This window comes from Anneissia japonica, unplaced genomic scaffold, assembly GCF_011630105.1.
Source record: "Anneissia japonica isolate Jap-2015-1 unplaced genomic scaffold, ASM1163010v1 scaffold3676_len114254_cov149, whole genome shotgun sequence".
NCBI lineage: Eukaryota > Metazoa > Echinodermata > Crinoidea > Comatulida > Comatulidae > Anneissia > Anneissia japonica.
Window position 1 is genome coordinate 45,594 of NW_022754095.1, and position 11,533 is coordinate 57,126.

The window sequence follows — 11,533 nt, forward strand, 5'->3', positions numbered from 1 at the left end:
CCGTTCTCTCGAACGAAGCCGCAGTAGCAACGGACGTACGGACGCACGTCCCTTTCACTTCTGACGAACGTGACGGACAATCTCAAAGTTTCGTTAATTGCCAAAGCACCTACTTTTTTCGAAACGGCTCCAGCAGATCTAACTCGTCCTTCACGGCCATCGCCATCGCGACGATCCTGTCGGCGTCTCTGTCGATGGACGGCATGTCGTCTGCTATTGTGACGAGTCTGACGGCGTATTCCTCCAATTCCAACGAGGCATTCGACACGCCGTACATATTCAGAAGCGTGTGCGTGTCTTCGATGGTTCCTTGCCTGCCCACACACCTCACTCCGTTTACCTTGGTCCAGGCAAAGCATTCGTAGTATCTCTCGCCTCCAGTCTCCGTAGCGGAGAACGCCACCTCAAGAGAGATTTGTTTCGCGTTACAGAATGCCACCGTCAGGATGCAACCTCGATTGGCGGCCAGCAGGTTTTCCAACAAGATGTTATCTTCGGTGAAAATCTTAACCATTCTGGCTATGATTCATCTGTTCGTCTTCTCTGCCATGGCGTCGAGGTTCGCTGATTCCGAATGTATCGTTTCGTGATGATTCACGAGTATATATAGGGATTAGTCAGCTGACGTTTTATAAGTACCCATGACGTCATCTTTACCAGCCTATCGATGCTTTCAAATAAGGGCGTACGGATGACGTCAAGGTCCAAAGTACACATGACGTCATCGTTATAATTGGTTTATAAATAAGCGGCGGAACCTGTCCATCCATTAAAACGCAGCAATGGCCGGTTGGTGAACGTCGATAGGTATCTCAAGGATCGAGATCTTGTGGCTCTGAAGTACTTATGCCTGGATGAGAGCATCGGTCTCAGACATGGCGAGTTGGAAAAACTTACCCGAGGCCTTGAGTTAATGAATAAACTAGAGGATAGAGCATTACTTTATTCATCGGGATTGGAAATACTTATCGAGCTTCTGAAACTGATAAGGCGTTCGGAACTTCAACGCCAGGTTTTGGACTTTTGAGTGAGCACGGAAGGACTCGGTAAAAAGATAATTTCACCCTATAGGTATGTAATTCCCTTTCTTATTTAATCGTTTATGTTTAGAGCAAAAAGATTTTTTTTCCTCGCCAATGATTGCCGAGCTAATTTAATATGGTTTTTTTCCTCCATAGGGCCATGATACTTAATTTTGCTTCTGGAATCTACGAAGAAGAGTTGAAATCGCTGAAACCGAGATTGAAATCAATCATACCCGCAAGAACTGTTGGACGACTAAGGGAAGCCATAAGATTAATGGTTGAATTGGAAAAACTGACAGTGATCAGACCTCGACAGGTTGTTTTTTGTTTGAAATTGCTGAGTATTTAAAAAGGGACGATCTCGTTTTGAAATTAAATGATTATAATGCAGGAAAATACGATTAGTTCAACGCGATAGCTGTAATCATAATCCGTGTATTTTCGAATATCTTTTCAACGAAATAAAGTTTTTGCTAGAAAAAATAGCAAATTAGACTATTGGTTTCTGTTCTTGTTAGCCTGATAGTGTTTGACTTATGTAACGACTGACGAAAGAGGAAGGGTTTAAAACAGGACTTTACTTTAAAAAGGGGAAAATCGAAAATTAAATACACACACACGCAAAACATCTATTACAATCTGTTTATTTTTATAAAAGCTTACTTTGGCCTACCCATAAGCTGGTGACGTCAAGTGCCTAAGAACCGATGACGTACGCTCACCGTACAACGAAGTCGAAATAAAAGTCGAGTTAAAGTGATTCCATCACATTCGTAGAGCTAACGACATGAACGAGACACTTGGCCGGACGACGACTGCGACAAAGAGCACCGACGATGTATGTGTCGGCGGAGCCTCCTCCGAATCGGACCGGCTGCGAAAAAAAGAAGAGGAAATCGTTTCCCTGAAAACCGTCGTGCAGAGCATCGACGTGCTGAAGCTTTTGCTGAACGACTACGGAGGTTCGATCGATTCGTTGAAACTGGAACTCAAGAAGAAGAACCTAAGCATCGAGCACTTGCAATTCAGACTCCCCAAAAACAAACTCGATTCGTCCGTCGATCTCAAAGAGCACGAAGTGTTCGTGCCCGGGCATGACTAGGAGGTTCTCGACCAGCTGCTGAGGGAGAACGTGCGATTGCGAACCGTCCTCAACTCGAATTACAGTTCCGAGGAAGTGGCGGAAGCGAAGAAGACGATCGCCGCTCTCAGAAAAAGGATCGCCGAACTTTCGTTCGAGGTCCGTACGAAAGATAAGGAGCTGACCGAGTACCTGAGCGCTACGAATTCTTCTGACTCGGAAAAGGACGCCGCGATTGGAAAACTGACGTCGGAGCTGAGGGAGTGCTACGGACAGCGCAGTTACGCCGACGACGTCCGCCGAACGCTCTGCCGCGAGATCGAACGGATGAGATCGGCTCGGGAGCCGAGGGATTACGAACGGAGGGAAAAGTTTGTCGGCGAGCAGATAAATTGTGGGTCTCTCTTATCGGAAGATCGATGCAAGGTCTTGGAGGAACAAGTGTCGAGCTTGGCAAGGGAAAACACCGAACTTTCGAAACAGCTGAAGGAAGTCATAAGCATGAACACCAGATGGCAACGGTACTCGGATCAACGCGAAGCGCACGTCATCAAGCTTACGGGAGAAATCCAGTCGCTTTCAGCGAGGAACGAAATGTTGGAGAGGGATTGCCGCGAACTGCGCGTAAGCCTGAATAAGAAATGCCGAGAGATTGATGACTTGCGTTTCGCAAAAACAAACGAAAGTGCCGTCGTCGGGGAAGTTTCGTACGAGGAGGAAGAGGAGGAAGAAGAGCCGTTGAGATGTCCAAGGTGTTTCAAAGCTTACACCGTCATGGAACACGCTTCGTTGATGGAGCACGTCTTCGATTGCGGCGGCGGACACGACAAAGATTTCGATGTAGATGAATTTTATTAATGAAAATGAAAATAAATAACACAAGCAAACAAAATTTAACGTTTCAAGTTTCATTTTTTTTATTGCAGTTATTAATTCAATAGTTTTCAAATTACAACATTTCCTCGTTCAAATCTTCCATGATGTGGGCAAACGCGCAATCCAGTTTGGTCGGCGACACGGGTTTGTCGACGACCGAAGTCTCCCTGAGGGGATTGTAGAACAACCATTCTCGTTCCTCGTTCAACGCCAGATCGTTCTCAATGTATTTTTCGACCGTTCCTATCCTTCGGTCGAGTTCCTTCATGCTTCTGTGCGATCGCAACTTGAAATCCTTCTTCCACCATTCCGCCAGATCGTGGCGTACGACGGACGCCAGACGTTTGGCCAGATCCTCCACGCGTTTCGTCGCGTCTTTCGTTCTCTTTTTGACGAGCTTCTTCGTTTGCTCGAGTTCTCCTATCTCCTTTCGGACAGACTCGGCTATGTCGGCAGCGCGAACGTCTCCGACGGATCCGTTCGTCAGACGCAGAGCGTACCCTTTTCTGACGGTCTCTCCGGTGGTGCCTAAACACAGGGTCACGTCTATCCACAAGGAGTTGGATTGCGGGCAAGCGACGATCTTCGGTTTCAACACCCTCAGCGTGCAATTCGAGATTTCGCAGATCGAATTCAACAGGATCGGACTTGGCTGATGGCACAGTTCGTAGAGGAGGTGAAACGTCCTCCTCGTCGGCTTGTTCGTCTCGAAAATCATCACGGCGTACAGGTGACTTTCGTTACAGTCCTCTCTCAGGATCCTCCACCAGAGCACGGAAGGCTCGCCGCATACACCGCAGTCCCTGTTGAGGTCGAACGAACGTTTTGCTTAAGGTCGTCAGCGCCGGTCGATTTCGATCGGGTCCGTAAATTTCGTCCAGAAGGTCGCCGACCGTTCTGTCGAACGTGAAGGGTTCGCACAATCGTAGCACGCCCATCCAATCGGCGTTCGGTATCTTGCCGTCTCGGTGATACAGCAGCAGATGCTTGACGAACAGATTTATCTCCCGCAACGCGAATTTCGACGTCAGACCTAGCAATCTCGGGATCACTATCATCTCGATCAATCTGAGCTGCCAGATGTAAGACGAACCGATGTATGCGCTCAATGCTATGACGTCCGCGTACCGAGTCACGTCTGCGAAAGTGAACTTCTCGCGATAAGAATCGCCGTCCATGTATGCCAGGAACTTGAAGACGAAACCTCGGGTAGCGGAGGTGGTGAACGGCAGGACCTCCGACATGTCGATGCTCACCTGCGTGGCGTTCGTTTTCATGATGCCCGAACATCGGCACAGGTCTCCTATTGGCCTGTAGTAGAACATTCTGCCTCGTCTGTCTTTCACGTAAAACGCCTTTCTTCCCATCTCGGAACAAAATGAAAGTACAATGAAGGCCAATTGTTATATATATATAACAAATACAACGATAACTTTAAAAAAACGCGCACGCATGCGTATTTCTTGTTTTCCTCCTTTAATTCTTGTTTTTCTTTTGTTTTCGTAAACTTTCTCCGGAACGTTTGCAGCAGACTTTCTTCTGACGTCCGGACGAACGCGAAGCTGCGCGTTTCTGGTCGCTGGCTGATTCTTCCTGAGAATTCTGTAAGTTTCTTCGAACGTCACCCTTGCCGCCGCCTCCGTTCCGCTTTGCACACTTCGCACCGGGAACGTTGAAAGTAATGGATCTGAAACGAAGAATAAAAAAAAAACAAATGTTATTAATGTTTTTTTCCTGCTCGACCTCCAAAAAAAAAAAAAACTCCGTCGTGTCCAGCATCAAGCAACCCATAATCGATGGATCGATTCGAGCGTACGCTGTCGACCCCCGTTATCTGAGCGCCAATTTCTGCAGCGGAGCGAACGACGTGCGCGGAAAGCTCTACCCATCGTCGGACAACGCCAACGTACAGGTGGGACAGGTGCTGCTGGGAAGGTACAATTCCGTAACCGTGCGGGTCGGTTTCGTGCCGGGACCGAACGGCATGAACACTCCGACGCACGACGACGTGGACGACGCGCGGAGGGACCGTCTGATCGAGGAGAACAACATGGAAGATTACGCTGTGCTGGGAGTCGCCGGAACGGAGATGGCCGACTGGCCGAACGGCAAGCTCATCTCGGTGGTCACGCAATCTCCCAGCTGCTTGTTCTTCAATACCGGATCGCAGACCATACTCGACGGACAGATGGTGTGCGTGAGATACCCGACGGCGGGAGAGTGCGGTGAGCACATGGCACGTTACAGGACGCTCAGATGGGTGACGTACGGTGTGAATCCTTCGTCCGACACGAATCGCATCGAGAGCATCCTCAAGTACGCGGCGCTGAACAAGGGCGCAGCGATCGCGGCGAACAACGACCAGTACGAACTCGCAAGACTTTCCTTGGTCGAGATATTCAAGAAGACGTCCAAAGTTCGTGGCGGACGGTCTGATACCACGCAACGCCTTGTGGACGGACGACGGCTACGTCAGAGAGGATGCCGCAGAGGTTTTCGTCAGCGAACTGTCCGGGGACGACCTTCGCGACGTCGTTCATCACGCATCGAGGATCGCCGACGTCGTGACCGCAAAACACGGACGGGCCGTTCTCGGATTCGCGTCCGGAGACGTGAAGCCTCGGTCGCAGATCCTGTCTCTTCAGACCCAGTCGCAAGGTGTTCTACAATCCGAGGAAGAAGAAGTTCTTTCCGGCGATCGCCTACGGACACAGCGAACTTCCAGAATCGCCCGTCGACAACGGCGACGTGATTGCGGGCATGACGATGATGTCTGATGTCCGAACATTCGTTCGATCAACTGTATTGGGTGCGCCTTTCGATACCTTCGCGGCAGCTTGGCTTTGAAGTGGACCACCGAAACTTGCGAAATGTACGCGAGAGTGGAGAACGGGGACGAGGCGGTCGCGACCCTGATCGCCGACGTGCGCAACAATGGCGGATTGACGTACTTCGTCAGATACCGTCATCTTTCCGCGATAAAGGAAAATTTGGAGCGGCATATGGCCCGAGATGGGCAACGAGACAAACTGAATGCGGAGACGGCCGAAGCGCTCGAGAGCATCCTGTCCCTCGTCGATCTGATAATCGAGAAGTACAAGTCGCTGACCAGAACCAACGCCAACTTCACACACTCGTGGTTGTTCACGAACGCGGGAAAAGCGGGAAATTCTTCGGAGAACTGGACGGTGCGAACAGGGAGCTCGAGATAAGGGAGATCGTCTTCGATCGCATCGTGCTCCGGCTTCTGTCTCCTAGAATATTCGCAGTGACGGGCGGAAATCGTGGATGGCGGCCCACGGTACGCAAGGAGGCCGTTACATTCTGCCAGTCCCTTTCCGACCACACGAACGCGAAATGCAATCTGGTTCGCAACGAAAACAAAGTGCTCACGTTCGTGTCGACGACGTCCCAGAGCGCCAACTGCCTTGGAAAGACGGTCGAAGACGTGACGAAGTACTTTTCGTACTACTCGTTCGCCGGTCCCAGAGGCGAACCGGAACCGTTCGTGAACAGAAATTACTCGTACAGAGCGGACAGGGTTTCCTCGCTGCCGGTATCGAAAGGCGTCGGAGTCTTCACGCTGCTGTTCCTGTCAATGCTGCAGAATCCGACGACGACCCGGACGTGCTGGTGAGAGCAGGCGTGTACGTCAACACGGCGTTCCTCCTGTTCCGGACCGTGGAGCAGCGAACGTGCAGCGTCGTGATAGCCAAGTTGGTGGCCAACAACCGCTATCTCTTCCTGGGCAACGGAAAGTTGGACGCGATCGAGACTAACGCGTCGTCCTACAAGACGAGCTGCCGCATAGAGATCACCTACGTGGACACCAGTCCGATGGACAACACGAGGGCGAAGCACTACGTCGCCGGGTTGGGATACGTCAGAGGCATGGGATGCACGATCATGAATCCCTCGCAGCAGCACCAGCGTCAGGGACACGGGGATTTTGTGGCCGTGCCTCTGCCGGCGTGCTTCAATCCCGAGGCGCAGGAGTTGATGATCGTGAACGGCAGGGCGTCCGTCGCCGACGGCAATTCTAACCAGTCCCTGGATCAGCGGGACGAGATAACCGAGATGTTCACGACGAATCCGTACTCGACTATCGGAGCTTCGGAGGCGCACGTCACGCTCGCGCTGAAGCATCCTCTCTGGATGACGGACAACGCGGGCGGAGCCGGCGGCGTGCACAGAACGTACCTCCTGAGCAGTGCAAGTCGGACCTGGACCAGTTCTATCAGCCGGTGTTCAGCCACAACCTGAAGGAGAAATCCAACGTCGGCATGCAGGGTAGACAGTACCACGACAACAGCCAGTCCGAACCTTGCGCATTCAAGAGCGTCAACAAAGGATTCTACGGGGAACACGAACACAGCTCGTCGGCGTTCCGCAACCTCCTTGACGTGTCCTCGTGCAGAACCGATAAGGGAATGCTTCTCGTCGATCCGGCGACCTGTCTTCCGACGGGACGGGGAGCTGACGATCAGTACATTCGAACCGGATTGAGGAAAAGATATCCTCCTTACTGATAATTTAAAAAAAAAAGTGAAGGGGCCAAAGTGTTGTAAAGAAAAAAAAATTCAAAGAATTTTGGAAAATAACCCTTGATGAACCAGAAATCATCCTCCTTGCATTCGTCCACCCATTCGGCGTACACGTTGTCGCCCCAACACTTGACGATTACCAAGGCAGCAGGGCGAGCTGACAATGAGAATGTGTTTGCCATAAACAGCGCTCCCAACTGAACCTGGATTTTGGCCTTATCCAGCCAGATAGGGTCGAAATGCGGTTCTACTTTTGCGAGGAGCGGACTCGCGCTCCTCCATGATCTGCGGCATGGTCATGGACGTGAATTTGAATTCCACGACAACCGGCCGACACGTCGAACGTTCCTTCGTGGTGAGATCGACGACCGCGACGCTGGCGTCGGGACCACCCTCCTTCGCGCTCGTCAAGGGGTGTTCGGCGGACACGAAAGTCAGGTCCAAATCATCGAGCATTCGATTCACATCGGGATCTTTCATCGCGGACACGGCGACGTCCATCGCCCGACCGACCTTGAGAGCTTTCTCGCTGGTAAGAGCCGTCGAACCCACGATTCTCGCTCTTCTGATTTTCCACGCTTTGTTGAAGTACAGAAACGCATCTATCTGCTTCTTGACGGCCGTCAAGTTCTTGCCGTAAGCTTTGTAACTTCGACCTACACCCCCGCCATGGGAACCAGCCGATGTCGGAACATGATTTTATTTTTGTCTTTCTTTCTTTTCTAACATAATATGAAAAAAAAATATTTACGATAATACGCCAACTCTTACCCCCCATATCGGGTGTTCGCCGATCGCAGCTAAGTGTATTTGTGTATTTCCGTACGCGATGTCTGCATCAGAGAATTAAAAAAATATAAGAAAGATGACATTCGGCACCAACGACGGCAACCTCCGATCCTTCGGAAAAGCGTTCGCCGACATACCCAAGCAGATGGACGATGCTCTGCACGACGTGTACTCCCTCAAGGGCGTGCGAGCGTGGCACGATCACTTCGCCCTGCACCTGCAGAAACTCTTCTATCTGATGGGGGTGCTCATCTCCGCGGTGTTCGTCGTGAACGAGAGCGACAGGGTTGGCAGGCACCCCGGACGTACGCGGTCGGAGTGGACGTCTTCACCGTAATCGTCAACTTCCTGTACCTGACGACGAGAGCGGCGTTCGAGAAGCATCTGTCCAGGTTCAAGGAACCGGCGGTGTGGGAACACATGCTGCTGCACTTGTTGCCGGTCGCGGCGGCCGTCATGCTGGGTCTTCTGGCTTACAGCATTCCGTACTGCTTCTTGACGACCAAGTACGTTGACACGGCCTTCTGCAGCTCGTCGTTCACTCCGACGGTGAACCGCGTCCTTCTCGTCCTCGCCATCGTCGCCGCCGTTTGCCACATGATATACGGGGTATACCACCACTGGCGTTCGACCAGCACCGTCCACGTGGACACTGGCAGGGATGCCATGATGGACGAGGACGATTACGAGTACACGAGGTTGATGGACGCCAACGACGATCGCGGTACGAGAAGAGGGCAGTCTTTCAGACGATGATTGCGATCGGTCGATATTTGGTATTAAAGAGAGAAAGAGAACTTAGAAAAAAAATAGGAATTGGGAAATGTCGTACCGAAAAAGATTTCTCGGTCCCTCGACAAGACACCCGTCAGATCGGTTGAATCGGTCTCGTTTTGTCGACGACAGAGTCAACCGTCCGACGATCGGAGGATACAGGCCGTGCTATCCGAAGCTCAGCGACAAACACCTGAAGGTGTACGTGGTTTCGAACGAACAGAGACCCGAAAATCCTGTGCTCGAGGCAAAGGCCGAAGGTCGGGAGCCGATGTCCCTTCGCAAACTCCGAACGACGGTGCTCGACCGGGTGCTGGCCAAGGACTACATCACCGTCTCCCAGATGGTCGGTATGGCGGACAACCGACCGATCGGAGCCGGTTTGGCGGCCATCCTGTTTGAGCTGAAATCGGATCCCGAAATATACACGCTGTACTCGCAGAGATCCATCCTCAAGATGAACGCGGCCGGTCTGAAAGGCAGATTGTCGGAGGCGTGACACGATCCGAACTCGTTCGACCGGTTTTCCTCCAAATCCCCGTTTTACGCCGTGGAATCAGTGGCGATCGCCTCCACGCCGGTGTCCAGGAAGCACTGGCGGTTGCTAAACGACGGTCGGGTCAAAGAAGGCAGATCGTTCGAGTTGGATCGACCGATGAAGCAAATCACGGTTCTCATGCTCGCCTGATCAAGACGGTTCTGAAACGCGTCGGCATGAGAGAGGCCGGTACCGGCCTGCTGAGATTTTTTCGCGAGTTCGACTGGACGCAGAGATGCGCCCGTCTGGTGGCTGTCGGCGATGAAGTGCTCGAGAAGGAGATCAGCTCGGACGACCAGCTGCCCGAGCGAAAGACTGCGGTCGCTTCCGGTCAGAAAGATTCGAAGTTGATGGTCATGTTTCGTCTGCGCTGCAAGATTCGGAGGTGCAGGCAACGTTTCAAGAACGATTACCATCGCACCAAACACATGGAAGTCGACCACGCCCTTACTATGGAGGACGTGAAGATCTCGACGGACATGGACTCGGAAGAGAGGAGCAAGCAGTACGAGATCGTCGACGAGTACTCGTGGCTCGCGATGTATCCCTTCCTGGAAGATCGGCAGAAAGGAGAGGTGCACAGGGATTTCGTGAAGCTGTCCACCGAATTCTGCGAGATGCACGCCGAGAACCTGTTCAGGATTAAGGTGATGGAGAACGAGCTGGAACTTTGGCGGAAGACGAACCTCGCGGATCAAGCGTGCGCATATCAGAAGAGGTGGCGACGCGAGATGCTTGAAGAAGGAAGGGCGATGATCGTCGACGAGAAACGGTTCAGCAACATCGTGGCTCTGTCAACCGCCGTGACCAGAAGAAGGATCGACGAGAACAGGAACGACGCCAACTACCTGACGAACATGAGAAAGAGCGTGGACGAGAACCCGATGGTGAGACTTGCCAGGATAATTGCGATGACATTTTCTACTGTTCTAATAAATTAAATAGGTGAGATAGAATAGCTATAAGCATATTTATAATAAATATATAACGTTTAACTAAGATACAATGTCGTCGCCCTTTACTTGCTTGCCTTACCCCGAGAAACCATTACAGTATGTATGCTATATAACTATTTTGTCTTGGCGAGATTACCTGGTAAAAACTATTTACCAAGACTAACTATGATACCCCTCACGGGAAGGGGTGATAACCCCGATGGCTAGGCCGATTTTTCCCAAAGACAAAGTGGACGGGAAAATGGCCTTTCCATCGGTGACATCGCCCCTTCTCACTTCAGGGACATCGGCCATACACCGGGTGACATTACACCCATCCCTTCCTATATTTTGGAACATCAAAACCCCATCGAGCAAATATCAGCACCATGCAGGCCCGTAGCCAGGGGGGTTTTTAGGGGTTCGGGCGAACCCCCCCTTTTTCAGCGAACCCCCCTTTTGCCAGCGAACCCCCTTAGCCAGAAAACGATCCCCCGTTTCCAAGATAGTGCAATTTATTACAGAATGGGAGCATTTTTGGCACTGTTTATTTGTCGCTATCGATCGTAGTCCGATCGTAGAAATCAAAACAAAGCTGAGCCAGCTGAATGACGTAAGCAGCAAGACTTCAAAATGAATATTAATGAGAGGTTTGTTGCCTAGGCTATTTAACCAATCGCGTGCTCCGTAGTTTATTTACTTTGGCCCGACGTCATCACAAAAGTTTGGGCGCTCGACATTTTTCATTTCTCTGGGATCGAGGACATGAGACACGCCAAAAATAGCCTAGGAGGAGGATGAAGCGCCGAGAAAGGATAACCGATTTTTTTGCTTCAATGCCAGCAACGAAGAAATAACGAAATTTAAGAAGTTAGAAAATTCACCCTTGTTTTCACCACATGCTCATGATACTGCCTGGCGGCGGGACCGGTGTACTTTTTCGGGCTAGGCCTAGGCCCTAGGTCTAGCGT